Source organism: Cryptomeria japonica, chromosome 8, assembly GCF_030272615.1.
Source record: "Cryptomeria japonica chromosome 8, Sugi_1.0, whole genome shotgun sequence".
In the NCBI taxonomy this organism is placed as follows: Eukaryota; Viridiplantae; Streptophyta; class Pinopsida; order Cupressales; family Cupressaceae; genus Cryptomeria; species Cryptomeria japonica.
The window spans coordinates 709,101,398-709,125,221 of record NC_081412.1 but is presented as its reverse complement, the minus strand read 5'-3'; positions in this window follow the sequence as shown (position 1 = coordinate 709,125,221).

Below are 23,824 nucleotides of genomic sequence, written 5' to 3'. Positions count from 1 at the left end.
CTTCATTACAATTTATAACCATTAGGGGAAAGGACCCAGTAGTCGTGCACCCTAACTTCACGCTTCTCAAAATCCTACTTGGAAATTTTGAATCACTCCGATTTTTTTACAGCAGCTTACTTGGCAAGTCCCCTGCTTATAACTAAGGTTTCAGGGCCACATCATCAAATATGATGCCACATCAGCATGCTTTTTGCCAAGGTGTCCAAAACAGCCCCAAAAAAAAGTGAGACCAATAGGCGTGCAAAAGAGACCCCAATAGTTGTGCAGCCGATGTGGCATCACCTGATTGGTTACTTTTTACAATATTAGTACATTTCTTAACAACTATTGGTACATTTCCTAACAACTGTTGGTACATTTCCTAACAAAAATTGATATTTTTTGTTTCAAACAATAGGTTTTATTTGTTCAATTTTTGGAACAAAAGGTATCAACAACCCTCACAACAATTGGAACATGCTCAACTACTGGGTCCTTTCCCCTATATTTACTCTTTGTTGATTATATCAAGTCTTTTGCCTTTCAAAAAGTTTATGAACTTGCAAACTTTGCAATGTATTTAGCTTGGCTACTTTTCTCTCTTTCTTTCCCTTTAGCTTATTACATTTTCAGCAAAATGAACCCACAAACCTATGACACTTTTTCAATAAGTTGAGGAACTCAAAAAATTATTAACATCAAGAACCTTGTCACTTTCTTTATCTTTATCTTCATTCATATCACACTTTTGCTAACATGGAAATTTTTTGTAATTTTTTCCTTTTCACAAACTTTAAAACCATGTTAGCCTTTTGGCAAATTTTTGAACTTGTGAACTTGGCAATATTTAAAACATGTTAAATTAACTTCTCTTCTTTGTCAAGGTTTCATATAGGGTGGCTGCAAGAAGTTGAGTCCTACTTTTGGACAAAAAGTGGAAGTGTTTTCTCTGTTTTTCAAATTTTCTATCGATTGATGTCAAAATTTGATGCACTCAGAGATTGAATCTCAAAAAACTCCATTAATAGAAAATGTAGTACTCAGAGTCTACTTTTCAAATATGTAATTTATTTTAATACCCACATGGTAGAAATCTCTTCTTAGTAGGCATGTTTAAAAACTGTTTTTTCAAAATGTTTGTTTCAGGACCATACCACACGTGTACAACCACCCTTTTTTGATGCAAATAAATGAATTTTTGCAAATCCTTTTGGGAAACAATACCTAAGACACCAAATATTGATGAGAATACTTTTGCTTATTTTTTATTAAATATATATTTTTTTATGAATTTTTAACTGACAATAAAGTATATTTTCAAAACATCAAGTGCACGACCACCATAATTTGATGAAAATTTCACATTTAAATAAAAATAAAAAAATTCAAAAGAATTGTATGTAGATTGATGTCATATAATTTATTTTTCTAAAATCCTAAAAACAAAAAAGTTATTAAAGTTTTAGTGAACCTTGGTATTTTAGGTTTAGGTTCCACTTTTGATTAATAAATAATACAAAAATAGTAAAAAAAATCTTATCACTATGAAATTTACATTTATGAAATTAGGACGCTGAAACTTTAATGGGTTTTCATTTTGTAAAAAAATTCAATCAGAAAGACCCTCAAAAAATTTGGCTAAGGTAGAAATTTGATGTCGTTTTACCTTACCCACTTTTTTGGAGGTCCAAGCATAGGCTCGGTGGGACCAATCCTATCCCGAAGCAAAAAACAATGCTAAGGGTCGTTTCCCGCCCCTAATTTTAACAAACGGGCCCTTGTTTCAGTTTGTACCGTTGAAAGCGAAACGAGCGTCCGTTTTTAAAAACGGACACCCGACTTTAAAATGGGCACCTATTTCATTAAATAATGGGTGCTCGTTTCTGAAAAGATCCGTTGGGCCAAAATCTGGCCCACAAGCACAAATCACAATGATTGAATGATTTTTCAATCATTGCCTGATAGGTACGATCTGCAAAGAGAATGTTTTGATTAATCACTCTTTTTTGGTCTTATTATCGATTTGGTAAGGAGATAGATTCGAATTCAAAATTTGGTGCAGCCATGGGATCAAATCAACACAGGAAGAGGTAAAGGAAGGTTTTGACAGTTGAGGAGATTGCAGCAAACAGGGAGAAGGAGGCAATACATTAATGAGAGAGGAGATCAAGAATGAGACAAGGAGCTTCAATTTCCATAATCGTTTCAGAAGAGGAGAACATCAATGAGATCATAAATGATGACGAAGGAAACACAATAGAACCATTTAATTCAGGTGCATTTTCTAATCCATTATTGGATATATGTATGGCTTCACAGACCTATGTTTTTTCTCATGAAGAAATCGGTGATTTAATAGAAGCAGGTTAAACTGAAATTGAAATCCAAATTGAAACCCCAAATGAAACTAGATCTCAACTTGAAACTGAAAATGAAACCGAACTTCAAAATCCAAATGAAATTGAAAATCCACCTGCAACTGAAACCAATAATGTGGATGTAGACATGGAAACACCAATTGAAAATGAAACATGTTTGAATGATAATCAACCAAATGAAAATTTTGAAATTAAAAGTGATGTACTAGACAACCTTCCTAGCTTGGTTTCAATGTCAATTAATGGTACAACTAATTAAAATGACTAAAATGCGAAAAGTGATGAAGAAGTTAGGCTTTTATGTCAAACCCAAGGAGAAGGATGAGTCTTTAAAACAAGTTGTATCGACTGTTGCTAACGCCTTTGATACCATCGGAAAGAAAAGCCGTTCTAAAGATAAAAATACAGCACGATGGGCAATAACAACAGTTTTAGTAAGCCAAACAACTTCTAATAAAAGAATGATGAGTAACATATGTGGATATCTTAATATTCATCGTAAAATTTGTCAAGAGCTATAAAAAGAAGAGTTAATTTTGAAAGTGATCTGGCAAACAATTTGTGGACTTTTAGTGGTAGACTACCAAGATTTGATATGAAACTTACTGGCGAAGTCAAAACTTTGATTGAAAAATTCTGGCACGATAATATGAGAGTATCACCTAATGTTAGAGATGTTCTTAAATTAAGAGTTGGGTCAAAAATTCGTGATCCACATCCAAAACACCTATTGGACATGACTCAAACTAAATTGTAGAATTTTTTTTTGGATAATAAGGTGTTGACTATTAGCATTTGTCAAAGGTCTTTTGAAAAGTGTAAACCTTGGTATGTTCGAATTAACAAGGAAAGGGTCACATGTTGTTGCAAAACTCATGTTCAATTTCACTACCATTATGATGTATTTCAATATATACGTGTTACCATGCATATTAATGGAATTTTCCAATAATGTGGTATAAATATACCACCTTAAACTATAAAGGAGTTTATATCAAGTTTGTTTTGCAACCCACCAAATGAGCAAAATTTTCTTTTCAATGCATGTGTTTCCGATGTATATGATATATGTGGCAATCTTGCATTGTTGGATGAATATTTGCATGAAAATATTTCAAATGATTTTGGACAACAATTAAATGATGTTAAAAGATTTGAAACTGTTGAGTATCCACTGGAGGATGGAAAGGTTGGAAGACAATGCGATCTAATCACTAAAAAAGTTAGTGTTCATGCATTTATGAATGAATTTAAGAGTAAGATTGTACCTAAATATGTTAAACACACTCAAAATGCTAGATGGCTTGATGGTCAGTTTCGAATATGTAAGGATACATTTCTAGTTGGTAGTATACTTTCAGTTGTTGACTTTGTAGAGAACTACACGCTTGCACCACAAGATGAGGTCCAATCACAATACTACAATTCAGTGCAAGTATCGATTTTTGTCCATATTGTCTATAGGCATGCACCAGATAGTACATAAGAGGATCGTAAAATTTTGAGAGACTACCGTTTCTATATGAGCGATAATAATTTACACTCATCTGAGTTTGTCCAGTATTGCTTCAAGACCTTTTTTGAGAATTTGAGGGAGAGAGAAATTCAGATGACACAACATCTAATATGGTCAGATAATTGCACAGGGCAATTCAAGAATGCTAGAATGTTTTATTGGTTGAGTAGGATTCATAAGAAAACTAATATCGAACGCATGTGGAATTTTTTTGAGGCTGGACACGGGAAAGGAGAACATGATGGTGTCGGTGCATGTGTTGAGAGAGCCCTTTGCAGAGAGCAACTCAAATTCGAGGAAAAGGCTAAATTTAAAAATGCAAGTGCAATTGTGGATTGGTGCAGTGCAAATTTATCCACAAGATCAAGTTAGAACTCTACAATTAGACGTTTCTTCTGGCTACTTAAAGAGGAGAATATTCTTCCAAGATATGATTGTGATACAATAAATGGGTCAGCTAGATGGAATTCATTAATATTTCTAAATTTTAACACTTGGACTATATGGACTAGAGAGCTTGCATGTTTTTGTCAATTTTGTGTTGTAGGTGAATGGGAAGAATGCGAGAATACTAAATGGGTTGAAGAATGGCAACACAAATCCTTAACACCTAGTGGGACACAATATCAAGATGTTAGAAGAAATGAAGACCCAGATCATGCATTTTCATTAGAAGATTATGATCGTGTTTTAGACCTCATACAACCTAGTAATTTAATTCAATTTCTTGTTTATAATTTTAAATTATATATTTTTATGTATTGTTGAATATAATTTATGATTGTATTTGAATTATAAATTCTAACAAGTTTTATTTCTACATGTACTTAAATTTGTGTTATAGGACATGTGTATGTTGTTGTTGCACCTGAGGATAATGATGAGCAAGTTGAGTATTGGCTAGCTAGATGTGTAGAACCTAAGAAAAAGTTGATATGTGATCAAGTAGATGATGATGGTTTTCAGTATCCAGTTGGGTCTATTGTGGTAGTTGGCACATGACTACGCAAATACTTAACAAGAAGGAATGGCTTACCATCTTATGAAGACTACCAATCAGAAAAGAAGATTATACACTATTCTCATTTGGTGGTGGCAACAAACATCAAATTAGAAAGATACAAAGGTAGACTTGCTAATAAGGTATTGTGGACACTTTCAGTAGAAGAGAATGAGACAATCATAGATGCATTGCAGAAGAGAGAGGATGCAGATGGTACATTAGGTTGAATCAAATTTATATGCATGTAAGTTTGTGTTAATTGTGTGAACTCTTTTATATTTAATTATGATAATTATTTTTCTTTGTCCCTTTAACATTGTATTTGTCTACATTTAATACAATTTTGGTTTCATAAACAACATTGTTAGTTATCTTCTTCTTAATCTTATTTTGTATGCATTGTAATTGTGTTACAATCATTCTAATTTTTTATGATATATTTATTTTATCGTAATCTCTTCATAGATTAATTGTAAGTTCTTGATTTTATTATTATTTTAAGAATAGGATGTTATTGTAAATTGGGATGATTATTTTATTGAATTATAAACTATTGCACTATAAGATGATCAATCACAATGTTAAAATATAAAGTCATAAATAGATCATATATAATCACTAGAGGCTGCCAAATCACATAACAAGACCTGATATCATAATAACAAGACCTGATATCATAATAGCAACGAAATGATATAATAAAAAGTCCTATATATAATCACATGATAATTCCTGATGACATAATAACAAGTCCTGAAAAAATAATAACAAGGAAATGACATTAAAACAAGTGGGCGTGTGCACAAAGATGGTGGTCAGAAAAGTGGACACCACCTAAAAAAAACTTGAAAAAACAGGTAGTGCGTACACGGTTTTAAAATTTCAAATTCCCGCATACGCGCTTAGGTTTGTTCTTCCCGAGCCTAGAAAAGGTAGCGCGTACGCGTTGCGTTTAGGAAACTGAGTGCGTATGCGCTACGCCTAGGAAAATTAGTGCGTACGTGCTGCTTATAGGAAAATGAGCGTGTATGCGCTAATAATCCTAGTAAAACCGCGTACGCGGTGCTTGATAAAAAAAGTTTTTTAAAAAAACTGGGTCCTCATTTACCCGAAAAGCGCATTTTTTACTTTGTTTTTTTCCCATTTTCACCTAAACCGCGAACGGGGTGCTAAATTTGTTCTCCAGGCTATGTATCAAGGTTAGTTTTGTTTATTTTTGTCTTTCTTTCTAGTTTATGCAATTTGTTTTACATTTTGAATTTAATTTCATTAATTTTGATTAGGTTTTTTCATTTTTTGTTTCAAAAACCAGATTTTTCTAATCCAAAACAAGAACAACCAAATGCACCTCCTAAAAACCCACAAGAACAACCAAATGCACCTCCTGAAAACACACAAGAACAACCCCCAATTCCTCTTTTTGACCGCACAACCGAAACACAGGAAGAATTAATTAATCAGTCAGGGCAAAATACATTCAAATTCAATAGACTGATTGTAAAATTGAAAACTTCTGAACTTGACCATCATCAATCCCTCGCCACTAGCCTAGAAACATTAGCTAGTGGTGCCATAGTTGTTTCCATAGAAATTACCAAATGGGGAAGCTTTAGGGATAGGTGTTGTCAATTCTATGCCAATGGGCTATCATACGATGGAGTTAAAAACAAAAATATTTCTAAACAACAAATATGTGCCCTTTTTGTTGACCCCAAAACTGGTCAGTCATTACCTCCTAATGCAAAGAGGTTTCCCATACATTGGTGTACTAATGTGCAAATGAAGAATCTTTTTTGGCAGAGGTGGTGGATGGTCTTTGATGATCCACCTTGTAATAATTATGAGGTGCCATTATATTTTTTGAGAAAAATATATTGTGAGTTTGTGCTCAATGTGAGCCCAAATTATTTTGACATGAGAGAGTTTCATGGTAGAGGTGGTGGCTTTGCCCAAGATAGACCTTGGCGATTAGCCACGGAGAGTTGCCGCCCCCTAGCACCCAAACCCAAGGTTCATCAGGTTGTCCCATTAGAGCTAAAAGAGTCGATGGAGCTACAGACTCTTCAGGCGGCCACAACATTGACTGGTGCCATCATCCAGCATGGGACATCATTAGCACACCCTATTGTATTGGATGATGAGCCGTTAGAGGGCGACAGAGAGCCCATCGAGCATATGTGTGTCAGTTGCTCGAGGATATGCTCGGGGATAGATGATGCAGCCGGTGTAGATGGATACTCATATCATCTATGCACAATTTGTGGTTGTAGATGTCAAGCTCACACGGTTGAGGATGTCGTGCTGACAGATGAGTTGATGGACATGGTGTTTGCCCATGAGCCACAGACACAAGTGTGTTGATTTGAATTCATAACATTTTATTTATCAGTCACTTTAATTTTGTAATTACATAAATGAATTTTCATTTATACATCGATTTAAATTGAGACAAATAATATGCAATTCAGGATGCAGAAGCAGTATCCCATACACCTCTCCCAATTACCATTACTGCAACTTCGACACCTGAGGTATAAATTTTGTAACATGTTAAAATAGAATAGTACACTTTGAATTCAAAAAAATACAAGATATACTAACTATATTTAATGCTTGGTCCGATTTCTTGTTTGTAGGTGTTGACAGGGGACAAAATGTCCCAGATTGATGACATCATGCTCTCAGCGATAGATTTTGGCCTACAAGGCTATACGGTATGATATTTTGTACAACTCTTTTTATGTATTGTTTTGATGGAATATGCAAGTCATTTCATTTTAGATTTTTAAAAGTATGTTTAATTTATTATCTGTACTAATATCTCATGTTAATTTTGTGTTTTTAGGGTACCCCCTCCGCGTCTAGGGCTCGTCCTAAGAAAATGAATTCCTCGAAGACAACAAAACGTGTGAAGAAGGTAATTGAACACATTTTTAGTTGTACAATTGTTTGAAAATGTTGAAATCAAGTATTAGTTGGGGTTTGTAGATTGATTAGTATTTTTTGTCTATTTTACATGTACAGCGGCCATTGAGCTTTGTGGATATGTTGAATGCACCTGATTCGCCCGCGGATCAAGAGAGGGCGAAGGTATGTATCTCTACTTTATTTTCTTGATTTCATGATTATATGCACGCGTACATGTGAACTTGTGATATATTATAATCTTACAATTTTTTCATACAGGAAATATCCATACCTATTTCGTCAATGGCGAACCCTCCTCCTTGCACTGGAGAAGCATCTCAGGATTCGGTACACTTTTGTTTGATATGTAAATTTAATTGCTTTCAACCTTCAATACTTATCATTATATTAATTGTATTTAATCTTTGTACATTTTTTGTATAGGTAATAGCGTCAGTTTCTACATTGATGGTGAGCCATCCTCAGTCCATGGGAGAAGCATCTCAAGCACAGGTATGTCATTTTTCTCTATATTATAGCTTTTAAGTGTTTGTGATATATTTATGTTAGTACAGTGTATTAATTGTACACTTAATCTACAATAGACTCCTTCACGGTACGACCATAACGTGGATCAATTTAAGTATGTCTTCAAGAAAACTCCTAAGAGTGACAAGGAGAGGAGAGCGAAGACATTAGCTCCTGGATTAGCCAATGAGGTAATCTACATTTCAATTGCAAAGGAATTAAAGTTAAATGCATAGTTATGATGTTAATTGTGAACGATTTTCTACAAAAGAATTCTAACTTGGCTTTTGAATTGTGGTTTTGCAGCCATCTACAGAGCCACGTACTGCGTCGAAGAGGCTTGATTTTGATGATCCACCAGAAGTTTAGGATCATATAGTGTTAGTTTTGGTCATAGAATGACCAATACATGTAGATATATTCTATATTTTTATTGTATATTGATTTGGACATGGCATATGCCACATTTTTGTAATACTTGTATTGACTTGGCAGACATGCCTTTTTTTATATATATAAATATTGATATTCGATCCAATAAATGTGTAATGAGTTCATTATTTTGTATTCATTGTATTTTGTGGTTGCCCTTTTATAAATTTAAATGAATATTTGCACATGTAATCAACAATATGAATATAAACAACAAAAATATATGATATAAAGCATTGCAATCGTGGAATATGATTTGATAAAATTTCTAAAATGTTGAATTAACCCTACAAAACTCCTCGTATTCAGTTCATTATTGTGTATTCGTTGTATTTGGTGGCTGCCCTTTTATAAATTTAAATGAACATTTGCATATGTAATTAACAATATGAATATAAAAATCAAACGTAGAGAGGGAGAGAGAGGGAGAGAGAGAGGGAGAGAGGGAGAGAACATGGGGGGAAGGGAGAGGTAAAGGGAGGGAGAGAGGGAGAGAAGAGGGGGGAGGGAAGGTAGAGAGAGGGAGAGAGGGAAGGAGAGAGAGAGAGAGAGAGAGAGAGAGAGAGAGAGAGAGAGAGAGAGAGAGAGAGAGAGAGGTGGGAGAGGGAGAGAGAGAGAGAGAGAGGGAGAGAGGGAGAGGAGAGGGGAGAGGGAGAGAGAGGGAGAGAGGGAGAGAACATGGGGGAAGGGAGAGGTAGAGGGAGGGAGAGAATACATGATAAAAATCAAAGAGGAAGTTGCAGATAAGAAATAAATTCACTTACTTCTATAGAAGTGCAGACACAATTGCAGTGGGGTATGGAGGGAGAGAAGAAGAGAAAGAGGGATGGGGTATGGAGGAAGGGAGAGAGAGAGAGAGAGAGAGAGAGAGACGATACACTTACATGTGTATATATATGTTTAATATATTATATGTATATAAACATATTATATATACAATGTCATATTATACACATATTATATATTACATATATTATATGAATATACACATATTATACATAGAATATCATATTATACAATAGCGCGTACGTGCTATTTATAGTAAAGATAGCGCGCACGTGTTGTTTAAAGGGAAACAAGCGCGTACATGCTTCTTACACTATAAATACCCCGTACGCACTTTTTAAACCATAAGTACCTCGTATGCGCTTTTGACTTTTTAGGCTTGGAAATAGGCCTGGATGACAAAGCTATGGATTGGAAGTTTGATTTCCCTCCATTTCTCTCATTTTTGACATGTTTTATTTTATCAACTTTGTCATCATCAGGTTTACACTTCATAAAGTGGGTATTTCTAAAATTGCCACCATATTTTCACCCATCTTTTGAGCTTTCTAACCATATAATTTTTTTTCAATTTGAACAACAATAACATATTATTATTGAATTTCTTTTACTAGTGTCTCCATAGTTTTCACAGACATAGGTGCACCATTTTTTGAATAACTTTTGATATATGTATCCAAATTTAAAAAACTTTATATATTATTGTAGTGCACTTGATTCTTTACAATTTAAATTTTTTTTTTTTTTGTATTTTCTATTTGTTTAGTGCAACTTATGCTTCACGCACGAACAGGTACTAAATTTTTGAGGATGTGCTCGATTGGAAAAATCATAAAAAAATAAATACTCAACAAAAAATTACAAAAAAATACACATCTTCTAGTGCTCACTCTTAAATATCTTTCTGCCAAAGTATTTGTCAAAATACTAAATCTAACTATGAATTTTGTGATGCGCACGTCAGACACTATGTTATGTTTTTCAGAAAAAAAACAGGGTCAGTTTTTCATGCACGAAGGATTTGACCCCCTTAATCTTATCCAATTTTGAAAAAGTTTAGTATTTTGGAAACTAGATTCAGAGTACTACAATATTTGTTCTTTGATTATCTTCATATCTTTAGTGGATGACTTTCAAATTTTGCCTCTAAGTTCAGGTTCACCCGATTTCAGAAAAAAAGTGTCCACTTATACCCCCCTTTTTGACCACCATTTTTGTGCACTTACCCAAGTCCAAATAACATAATAACAAGTCCTAGGATAGCATAACAAGTGTCATCATAAAAAGTCCATATTACAATAACATTACATGACCTAAAATATATAATCTAAGAACTCTCGTGCATCTCATCTGCAGTCCTCTTCACTCCACGTGAAGGTGGCTAAGATGAATCATCCTGCTGCATGTGGTCCTGAGATGCACCATCCTCTGTGTGTGCAGTATCAGTGTCTCCACCCTCCTGTACATTATTAAAAGATTTTACATGAGAAGAATAAGTTACTTGCATAATTCACTTATAAAGTAATTAAATACTGAAAATTTAAAATAAATTACCATACGACCGTGCTCTACAATGCCCTCACTGGTACATGGAGGTCCACTATCATGAACAAGAAAAGTGGTTGTAGTCAAGTCCTGTAAAAAAACATTGTACATCAATTTTGATAATTCCTATAAAAGCCAGGTACACAATATAAAAAAATTAGAAATTATTTTTCTAATCATCACTGCAAATGACAATGTCGATGATTGCATCTGGCTCAATCCCATAGCCATACCAATACTAGTAGTGGTATCAACCTGAACAACATATATAAAGCATGAATCAAACTTGTATATATACATAAATTATAAAGTATATATATAGACTACAAATTTATCATAGAAAAGCATACATGTGATGCAGACAAAGTAACTGATGGGTGAAGGTGTACATGTGATGCACCATCAAACAATCCAGAAGCCTACAATTGCAAAAAATAACGAACATGAATCAGAGTTGTACATAAATTAGTAAGCATATAAACACTTCAAATTAATGGATGAAAAACATACTAGTGGTATATGAGGCTAAGCCTTAGCGGTCCATGGGTCACGTAAAGAACTACCCACCTCGGTGCTACACGAAGCAGCCTACAAAATTGAAAAAACATATCATACACATCATTACATTAAAAAATTTATTGTTTATTTTAAATGTACATATCAATACAATGTATCTAGATGAAAGTGCATATCATAAATGGGGCACTAACATCTCTAGTTATCGAGGTAACATGATGTTGGTTCCTCAATGACGTGGTATGATCCATCCTCTGTTCAGAAAAAATTGTCTCATGTTATGGTTCATATGTGTATATATAAGGAATTTAATATTGCACTGCAAACTATATAAATAAATTTGTACGTCTGTAGGCTGATCATCATCTGCCCACAACAGATCAACATATGAAGAGATGACATCAACATGTGCAGCTTCCTCGACATCATCATAACCACCATGGGCAGCATCAACATCATCAAAATCACCATCTCCTTCAGGGGCAACGTCACTCTGTGGACCTATACATACATTCCCACAACTCGTGCAAACATGTGCTAAGCTGGGGGCAACCCTCACCTCGTGCAACTGCTATACCAAATTACCCGATAGGGCACTCAATGAACCAAGAGCAGAATCCACTACTCGATGATGGGCAGGTGCTAGAACAGCTGGTGTAGGAAGAGGAACCAAGGGATCATCACACACACAGTTTCTAACTCTGTCGCTCAATCTGGCCCCCGACCTATCCTGGGGCATGCCTCTCTCGACCCCCTGAAATGATTTAATATCAAAGTAATTGGGTTTTTTTCCCAATTCAAACTCGGCCCACAATTTTTTCAAAAAATACATGGGGACCTCATGATTGGAGTGTGGCAGATAGTCAAAGACCATCCACCACCGCTCCCAAAAGTGTCTAGCTATGCCTGGGTGCCTACACCAGTGAATTGAGATCAGTGGCTTCTTCGGATCTATCTCTTCACCCATCTTAGGGTTCACAAAATATTGTTTCAAATTCATTTTTTTTATTTTTAATTCATTGACTTGTTTGTATGTTAGGCCATCAGCGTAAAATGCATGCAATCCCTCCCTCCAAGTACGATAGCTGTCCAACTCGCTATCTAAAGCCTGTACAGACTATACAATCCCTTGCATACTATCTGCAAGGTGTAACAACTACGGAGGTGGATGAGGCTCACGTCTAATGGTTTGGATATCTCTAATCAAAGAATCAATATTCCTCCTAATGGTCTGCCTCAACTCACCAAGTGGAGGTGTAGGTGGAGGGGGTGGAGGTGGAGGTGGCACTAGACCTAATAGATCATCTATCTCAAACTCATCCATTATGTGAAAATAATCTGCATATATATATAAACATGAAAATTTACAATTACTATTTAATTTACATTTCACCTTCCAAAAAAACTTATAATTAAATACAATTTACCAACTTAAATATAAAAAAGGAAACTCACATAGATGTATATTATTAATAGGTGGGCCTATTTTAATAATAAACATCATTTAAGAAATATTATCCACTTAAATCAAAGTATAAGAAATATTCTACAAAATAAAACATCATAATGCCCATGCAACTCAAACAATACTTTTTAACATCTAAAGATGCATTAGTATAAGTTCCATAAAAATTATAAAAATAATCATGAGAGAGAGAGAGAGAGAGAGAGAGAGAGAGAATAGATAATGAGTAAAATGACTCCACTGATTTAGATAATGAATAATCATCTCCTCTAGACTCCACTGAGGGCTCATTCTCGATTAAGATTTTTTTTTAGTTGGCATTTTGGGCCATCGTGGTGCATTTGTATGTTTGTTATAGAGAGATGGATGATTACAATACCTATGATAGTTGTACTTTGGGACCCATAATAGTTGACCATCTTGTCATCAGAGGCTTCTAATCATAGTTTAATGGTAGCGTTGTGTAGAACACTTACATAACTACAATACCTATGATAGTTGCACCATCATGCTAACAAATAACACAACTATTGGTATCTTCAACACCTCCACAAACACCCAACTAAAGACAAAGAACTGGGGGAAATGGTCTCAAGACTACAACAAATAAAAACTAGCATTGTTGGTGTACTAAATCACACCCAACCACCTATTAGCAGCTAGAATCAAACACAAAGAAAACACATTATTTCAATCTTGATTGCAAGATCATACAATAACATACAAAGTGCATAAGAAGGAATACAAATACTTTTGACTCAATAACAAGCTCAAGATATTCACAACCATTTAAATGATGCACAAAGAATACACTAAAGAGTAGGGGATTTTGAATTTAAACATCTCTAATTAATGCAAGTTGATGCAATAACATATATTTGACAATGCATCTGAAAAACATTTAAACAAATCTCAAATAATGTAAAAATATTTGACTAAGGAAGATATTTTTGAATAATCATCATTCTATTTAATACCACATCCAAATTTAGTACAACCTCCACAACTTACTCCCTTGCAGATTCTATTTGGGGCTCATAATTAACACGATAGAGATTAACACTTAACATAACATAAGACCAACAATTTCAAACATTTAGAATAACCACCATAAGAATTAAAGAAAGCCCAAAAGGGGGAATTATCAATTCCAACACTAAATAATCAAAATGTCAAAAATATCAACAATAAGTCAAGTTTGACAAAGGATCACAAAATAGATAGATGGAAAGGTTTGGTGACTAGACTAGTCATAAGAAATTTAGAAAATTTGAAGCTATCCCTTATAACAATTATAAATTCTATCAATGACTACAATAAACCACCAATACTTCAAAACCACTTTCACATAACTAAGTGACTAATGTTAGCCACATTTGAGGGAGTAACAACTACATGGTCCCCGAGAATACAACATTCAAGGTGCATTAGAGAATGTGCCTAAGAACATCAAAAGAATGAGTTTATGCAACAATAAAGCACCAATACACTTAATTATGCAAATGGACATGTGTAGGATTTTCTACCACATCCACTTAAAATTCCTTTAATGAAAGGATTCGTTCACTTAGAGTACCACATTCACTGGGAATATACAATTTTACAAGGCTAAGATGTACATTCACACTCAAGTAATGATACTTTACACATTCACTTATGCAGGGCATGAATAACATTCAACCATTTAGAGAATATCCACACTAGGGACATGCATTTACTCCATATAAAAAATCACTACCATGGGCTATGAAAAAATGATATCCACATACTTAACATGGAAAACACAATGGAGGCACTAAGCCCCATTAAAACAATGCTCCTACCATGCATGTTTTCCTTTTAATAACTTAATTATTGAGTTTATGCAAGATAAGGTTTGCACAAGACTACAACAAATAGATGTTGGATATAAGTAATGCATATGACCCATTTAAACTTCTTCCTTATTCTTTTTAAATAGTGAAATTAATCATCTATGTTCTCACATATTGATAAAAAATAATGCAAATTAGCGACATAAGTCATTAACCCAAATCATCTATCATAACAATTCGCATTTCTTTCACTTCTCCACACTACTATTTCACACATGCAATAATGCATTCTCATAAAATATCAATAAACAATACACCTTAAGCAAGCATATCAACACAAAATATCTTCCACATATCAAACATACACAACATTTTAACCTCTTTCACATTCAAATGCATCACCTCAATAAAATAATTCACAATGCTCAATCATGAGCCAAATCATTAGCATTCCAATCAAATCAGAAAAATTTCTCAATCAAACCATCTAATAAAACATGCTCGAGAAAGAGGACCACTTAAGGGTCCCTAAGAAAGAATCAAAACATAGAGAAGACAATTGCACATGAAATAAATCTTTAGAACACTCAAGGGTCTAATTAATATTTAACAAGAATTTCTCAAACATATCATACTAGGGAAAACTAGGTAACAACCCTTGTTGCCAACAACATCGACACAACCAAAAAAGCATGAAGACCCAACATGAACTTACACACAAGGAGTAACATGCCAAAGAATGATCATTCTCCACATCAAGATAATATACAACAGGGGTATTTATTCTTCTCTAACAAGTGCAGAAGGGCCTAGGAGACACTCTTCCTCCACAACACATTACTTGGGTTGGTTCACATTGAACTCACTAAAATTCCATACATGGTACCAAGCAACAAGGTACCAATCAACAAGACATAAAACCAACTCACAACACAAACACTTACATAACTACAACACCTATGATAGTTGTACTTTGGGACCCATAATGGCTGACCATCTTATCACGAGAGACTTCTAATCATAGTTTAATGGTAGCATTGTGTAGTTCATCTTTTCAAAGAAGGTAACTTCCATGAAATTACAATTTAGTACTCTTGCAATATTTAACCATTACCTTCAATTAGGCTACCACTTTATATTTTCAACTTGATAGGAATCGAGAGAGAGAGAGAGAGAGAGAGAGAGAGAGAGAGAGAGAGAGAGAGAGAGAGAGAGAGAGAGAGAGAGAGAGAGAGAGAGAGAGAGAGAGAGAGAGCGTAATGATAGAGAGGGTAATGTGTACATGTGTGTGTGAGAGAGAAGGGGGGTTTATTGTTGATTTTCATCTAGGGTTTATTGTTCGTTTTTTTCTATCTAGGGTTTATTGTTCATTTTTCTGTTCAGGGTTTATTGTTTGTTTTTTGTGTGTAATGTTTATTGTTCATTTATGTTTATCTTTTTTGTTTTTTTCCTACGGTTTTAAGTTTTTACTATTTTTAAGTTTATTGTTTGTTTACGTTTTCATGTTTTTTTTAATATTTAAAAACTGAAAACTATTTTAAACATGAAATAAAATAAAATAAAAAACGTGTTTCAAATTTTAAAACACTAAAATTAAAAAATAACAATAAATTAACATTTTTTTAATGAAAAATAATAACAAGAAATTAACATTTTTTAATGAAAAATAATAAAAAAGAATATAAAAAATAAAACTATGTACCTGGAATGAGGTAAAAAATGGTCTGGGAGGTCAGCTGAGATGAAAAAAATGGGTACCCGTGCTCCTCTGAAATGTTTACCTGTTTTTGAAACAGTGAAAATGATGGAAAATGGTTTTTAAAAAAAAAAAAAACATTCAAGAAATAGGCGCCCGTTTTGCTTCGAGCACCCGAACCAAAACGAGCGCACATTTCCAGAAAACGTGCACCCGTTTTTGAATGGCTTGGGCAGTCGAAACGAAACGGGTGAAATCGGGCACCCCTTTTTAGCGGGCTCTTTTCCCAACCCGTGGACCTCCATGGGATTGGGACCCAACTTTGTGCATTTACCCTATATCAAGAATGGTATATAGATAAGAGTAAGCCCATAACATTGACAAGGACAAGGACATGAGTGGGAAATGGGTGAAAAGCATGTTAAGATGATGAAGTTGGATATCTTAAGAGAATCAAAGAAAAACAAAATTGGGAGAAAAGGAGTGCCAAGAAGAGAAACTTCAAAAATTTTGTCATTAGACATTTGGACATAAAACACCACACGCTTAGAACTTTTAGGATTTTTGGAATTGCTAACACATGAGGGGCCCCCTTAAAATTTCTTAGATTAATAATTAATGATGGGTAAAATAGGAAAATGAAAACTAAACGCAAGAGAATTAAGAAAAAAATGGCACTATTGGAGTAAGTCCCAATAAGGATGCACCTAAGGAAGAAGTTGATAAATGAGGAGGGATAAAGAGAGTTCAAATAAAAAGAATGGTCAATAAGGATGCACCTAAGGAAGAAGTTGATAAATGAGGAGGGATAAAGAGAGTTCAAATAAAAAGAATGGTCAATAAGGATGCACCTAAGGAAGAAGTTGATAAATGAGGAGGGATAAAGAGAGTTCAAATAAAAAGAATGGTCTAATATCCCTATTAAGAGTAAATAAAGAATATTTCTTCTAAAGATTCCTCCAATGAAAATTATGGTTTATTTATTTAAACTAACATTACTAGCAATAACTCATTTTTTATTGATCTATGTATCTTATATCACATGACTCTTCACAAGGAGTGGTTATCTTCATATAGGGCGTATGATGAAGGTGAAGTGTTCTTTGAAAATAATGATGTAAAGCTCATGAGAGATTGAAATATCTCATAAATTTGTTGTACATTTTAATATTATCATAAAATTTAATTATAATGTCTATAATGAATGATATTGGGATGCATGTCACATTTTTCAAGAGTGGTTGTGGGTTAACTAAAGGGAATCTCTTATGGGTAAGAGATCCAAATGTAAAACTTTGTTAAACATTGATGCATCTATATATTATAATTCAACCTATATCATTGACACATTATAATTCAATCTATGCAATTTAAAAATTAGTTGAGAAAATTTGTTTCTTATCACTTAACTATTCAAAATAATAAAATAGCATCATATGTGTCCATTACTATTGGAGATTGAATGGAAAATATTTGAAAAACATGATAATAAATATTAATTTATGGTTATCTGAGGTAAGTTGAAGAAACCCCATAACATGCAGGGTGGGAAACACCAGCTAATCTACCACATAAACACTTCATCCTTTGTAATAGTAGGGCCTCCCACCATCTTCTTGTAGAAGTGTAGGGAGGCCCCTTATTAATCAGCTTGCTAGAATAATCAACACTCAAACCCTTACTAGAAGGGGGCCACCACATGGATCTTTGATTGGAAAACATCACTTGGTAATATGCAACCACATAAATTTATTTAGAAGTTATATGAAAATAGAGGTAATAAAGTTCATGAACTGTCAGCAATTGCAGTGTTGAGTTCTTGGCCAAGTATAATTTGGAGGTTGTTGAGACATGGACCAGCTAGGACTCGAATCTAGGACCTTCCATATGCTGGTGGAGTGCTCTACCACTGAGCTACTAGTCATCGTCGGTCCGGATGTAACTTATTTCCAACACCAAGAAAAGGTTCTCTAGATAGTATCTCTATGAAGATCACTCAAAAAAAAGTCCTCTCCACATCTCGATGAGGATCACTCAAAAAAAATCCTGACATATAAAATGTCATTTTCAACTCAGTTTCACCTTTCTCATCTATCAATAAATTGCTTAAATTGGCCACCACAGCCTGCAAAATTGCTTCCAATGTCATTTTCAACTCATTTTCACCTTTCTCTTCTATCAATAAATTACTTAAACTGACCTGCAAAATTGCTTCCTGCAAAATTCACATGTGAAACCAGATACTACCAGTCAGAGTACGCATTTATATCAAGAGGAGGTGAAGCATTAATGACACGTTAAGGATATGCATAATGGGTTTTGAAGCACTTAAATCAATTCATTTTAACCAAGCTTGATCTCTGCAAAATTCATGATCTCTGCAAAATTCATAACCCTCTTCGCATCTTTGAATTGTGACTCATGACAGTCGATGCCTAGATCATGGAAATGTGCATATTCATCTCTACCTAGTTCTCTGCTACAGATGGATTTCATTGGTTCATTTTTCGATCTATCTCTTTCAAACCTCAAGGTAAGTTCGCCTTGTTTCTTCTGCTCTGGTTTTCTGGTTTTTTTCTTCTACCCATTCCTTTCTTTGTATTTCTCCTTTTTGGGGTTCGGGTTGGAGGGTTGGCGTTATGTCTTTCTTTGTGGTACATTGTTCTCCCTCATCTTTTTGGGGTTGCAAAGGAGTCCCTATCGAAGGTATGTTATGGCATCAATCATGTCCTGTCAGCTTATTGGAGTTAAAAAACGGATAACCATGTCAGGTTAACAAGTGCCCATTTGTTTGTTGCCCTTCATGCAACTAAATTTTTCATTGTTAATGAGACGTCTCAAGGTATGATTGGGATGGTTGGTGCGTGTAAGTGTGATGGGTGAATTTGACGTTTGGCCTAGTTTGATTTGATGTTAGCAGAATTCCAAATTCACTTTGCGCATGGTGCTTACTCTAATGCTTACTCACACAGACCATCCTAATCATACTTTTATAGACTTCTTGTTGACTGAGAAATTGTTTCTATGGAAGCTATTTTATAATTGATCGTCTCTGCAACTTGAATGTGAGGAAAAGTAAGTTATCCTTTCAACTTGTTCTCATCGGAATTAAATTATCCTACATTAATGTTTCAGATTGTTAGGAAATCTGAATGAGGTTGTTATTTGTAATGGTTTTATGTTTTCTTGAAATGTAAAATATACTACTAAATGAAAGTCAAAAGCAAGTTTAAAAAAAATAATAACTTTCATTGCAAATGTTTCTCATGGACAATCGTATTATTTTTAATTTGGTGCTCGAGAATGTGTTTGATATCATGAATTGGTGAACAGTGCTGAAAAACTAACTAGGTCATTGCTGAATGCTTAACATTGCGTGGCTTGAAAGCAATCTGTAGAGAAAGCACTCTGATATCAACGCTTCACAAACCAAGCAAAAGTATTTGCATTTGCCACTCTAGCATTCTTTAGAGTTTGTTTCTGCATGAATTTTACTAATGAATCAAGCAAAAACATTTGCATTTGCCGTACTAACATTCAAGTATTCGGAGCTAGTAAACCAAGCATTTTGCCACACTAGCATTCTTTGGAGTTGGTATAAATCTGGTTATGCATGATTTTACCAGTAAACCAAGTATTTGCATTTTTACTAGTAAATCAAGTATTTGCATTTGCCACACTAGCATTCTTTGGAGTTGGCATAATCATGGTTGTGCATGATTTTAACCAGTAAACCAAGTATTTGCCATATTAACATTCTTTGGAGGTTAACATTTTTTGGAGTTGGTGTAAACCTGGTTTTGTTCTTGGCAAATATGAGAATTAGATACTCGTTATGTACATATATTTGTTACAATTTTAAGACAAGCAAATAAAGAAGAGACGGATCTCATGGAGCCCTACTAAATATTAAACTCAAAACATTCAAGTGAAGAAAATCACCCATCTTTCAGATTCCGCCCATTCTAATGAGAAAAATCAAAGAAAAGCCCCCATCGAACTTTGTGAAATAAATTCGCAGCAATAGTTAAAACTGCACGGAAAAATACTGCTTTTAGATCGTCCAGAGCAAAAGATGACTGCCACTAAGTTAGTTATAACAAACATTTTTTTTCTGCCATACTTTCAACTCATTCAAGCAATTCAAGTGGGTAATTTATGTGAATTCAAATCTTGGGCAATTTGCTGTGATTGAATTAGAAAAAGACAGACAGATTGTTACGTGCTATTGTTTGGGAGCGTAGCAGTTTAATGGCAGGATAAGAAGGATTGAATCCATGCAATATGACACGATTGTGTAGGTTGTTGAGCCATTGTCTTACAGGTATTAATTTTATTGAAAATCATCATTTAGCAGTCCAATCACAATGTATCGAAGATTTTACGGCAATGCAGACGATCTTGCTTAATTTGACTATAATTAAATTAATTTCGATAGTGGTTTAACTTTATTATGTCATCTGCCAGTGAAGCAGCTAGGTTTCTGATTTTTTCTTATTTTATTAGTGCATGGGCTTTTTATTGTCAAGCAATCCAGCATCAATATTTACATTTGACGCTTCTTTCCTTATATGAATTTGTTTCAAGTATATTAAATTTTTAAAATATTAGAAATAGTTTACAAATAATTGATTATAGAGACATATAAAGATTAAGTTGGGAGAGAGGAAAAGGAACAAAAGATGGCACTAATTCAAATATCTATTAGTTCAATCTATGCGAATAATTGAAAGCGAAATTCATAACACAGAACATTTACTACAAACATATGTGCAACTTATTATAAAAAAGGTCATGTGTTCAAACCATTATCGAAAAGGTCAAACATGATTATATAAGCTTTTCTATAGTGGATAAAACCAGCCGAGCACTATAAAATAAGAATGTATGTTATAGAACTACACAAAAAAAACTACTAGGAACTAAGGTAAATAACATAGAAGACTAACCAAAGCAATATCACAATAACTTCAATTTGCCACTTAACTAAAATATTTGCTGCCATTTTTCTTGTCCAATTTGAAAATAATTGCTTAATTCCTCTCCGAAGATCAAAATTTGAAATCCACATACTTTTATAACTAGGAATCCAAAATCATTTGAATAGGAAAAACTAATAATGGGAGAAAAACATTTTCTATTAGAAGAAACACTAATAGAAAATTGATTAGCATCTTACCCAAAAAAATCCTCCCTTTATCCAACACCTAGATTAGGATCAATGTACACATTAGCATAGTGTCAAATATCATGAACAATCTCATTATCATGAATACAAGGTATAATACCATAAAATATCAACATGAGATCAATCCTCTACACCACCAAGAACAACATCAATGCTACCAAAGGAAATAACATGAGTAGATACAATGAATGTGTGAAGTTATTAGGACAATTGAAACACTTTGATGAAAAGAAGGATTATTCGGCTCAATGTCCTAGAAGCTTCAACCATCTCAATGCCACTTTGCAAAGGCTAGCAATCATGGTCATACAACACATTGTGAGCATCCATACCCCACTACAAGAACCTAGAGTAAGAAATCTTACTCATCATCTACAACAAAATGTTCAATATCCTCATTTCTCTTAGGCAAATACAATACAACATTGCTAGCAACAAAGGACTACTTTATATTGGCAAATGCACACTCCAATGAGAAATTGTAGGTGATTGAAGGTATTGTCATTGATGGAAACCTTACAATCATATGACACCGGTAGGCGCTGGCATCGACAGACTCAACATCCACATACAGTTCACCGGCACCAAAAAGAAAGATTACCAGCACCATGACCGATAAGAATTTTGTATAAATGTATTTTGTATTTAATTGTAAAAACTTTTGTAAGTCAACTTGGTGGATTATAATATGACTCATATAAGTATGAGATCATTGTAGATCATTTAGAAGTAGAGAGAATGGAAGGATTATTGCAGACCTAATATGCGAATTATAAGGCGGATTTTGGATAAGGGTTTATAAATATTGTAGAGCTTAAACTGGTACTGAACTTGGCATAGTAGATGTTGATCTGAAGCAGTACATGACATTGGATTTGTATAATCCATTTTTGTAAGTCAATGAGACTTCTTTTGTAACTGAGCAGTGAGCTCTAGGCACTTGGCCTTCCTGCATGTGCAGGCCCCTATTGTAAACAGTAATATTCCCTTATTGGCCAGTAAGCGAATATTGTGGATCACAAATCCCACTGAGGTTTTTTCCACACCGGGTTTCCTCGTTAAAATATTGTGTTATGGTGTGTCTTTCATGTTGTGGTTGTTATTCTTATTTACTGCATTAATTCTGGTTTAATGATACACAGTTTTGAATTGCTTTTCATATTATAAGTTAAGAAAATTCTATCACCGGTCAGATACTGATTCACCCCCCCCCCCCCCCCTCTTAGTATCTTTGGGAATCCTAACAATTGGTATCAGAACCTGGTCCTCTATTTTCAAAAGCCTAACAACTTGAGGAAGATCCTGACACCGGTAGAGATGAAAAACTTGAGAAAGCAATTGGAAACAATTCTTTCAGACTATGATGCAGAAAAAAGTGAAGAATATCAAACTTGAAGATGATCTGAAGGCAGTGCAGGATATTATTCAAGGACTTCAATAAAATCTCACTATTGCAAGAATAAGAGAAGAGAACTTTGTGAAAAGATGTAGAGTAATGATGATGAAAATGAAACTCTTAATGCTCTGGTAAACAAGCTGAGACAAGAAAACCATACAATGAAGAATGAAATGCAAGATATGACTATGAGATTTTGTAAAGAAACAGAAAATTAGAAGAAGAATGAAGAGGACTTGGTTAGAAGACTGAATGATGCTGGAAATAAAAACACAATACTTAGTCATGAAAATGATATGTTGAAGACAGACTTGATGCATACACAAAATGACACAAATGAACTCATGAGACAGAAAGGAATCTTCGAGAGTGAACTGGCTGCTGCAAATCAACACAAGGAGAAATTCAAGAAAAGTTCAGAAGAACTTGTTGACATGTTGAAGAATCAAAAACCTAATGGTGATACAAATGGCCTTGGCTTTGAAATTGGTGAAAGCTTCGGTATTGCAAACAATCATGATCATAGTAAACAGGTAAGATAACCTAATGCTTACAAATTTAATGGGAAATGCTTTAACTGTAACAAGTATGGTCATAGGGGAAATCAGTGTAGATCTAGAAATTATCAGAACACTAATGTACCCACCGGTCAATGTTCTAAATGCAACAAAG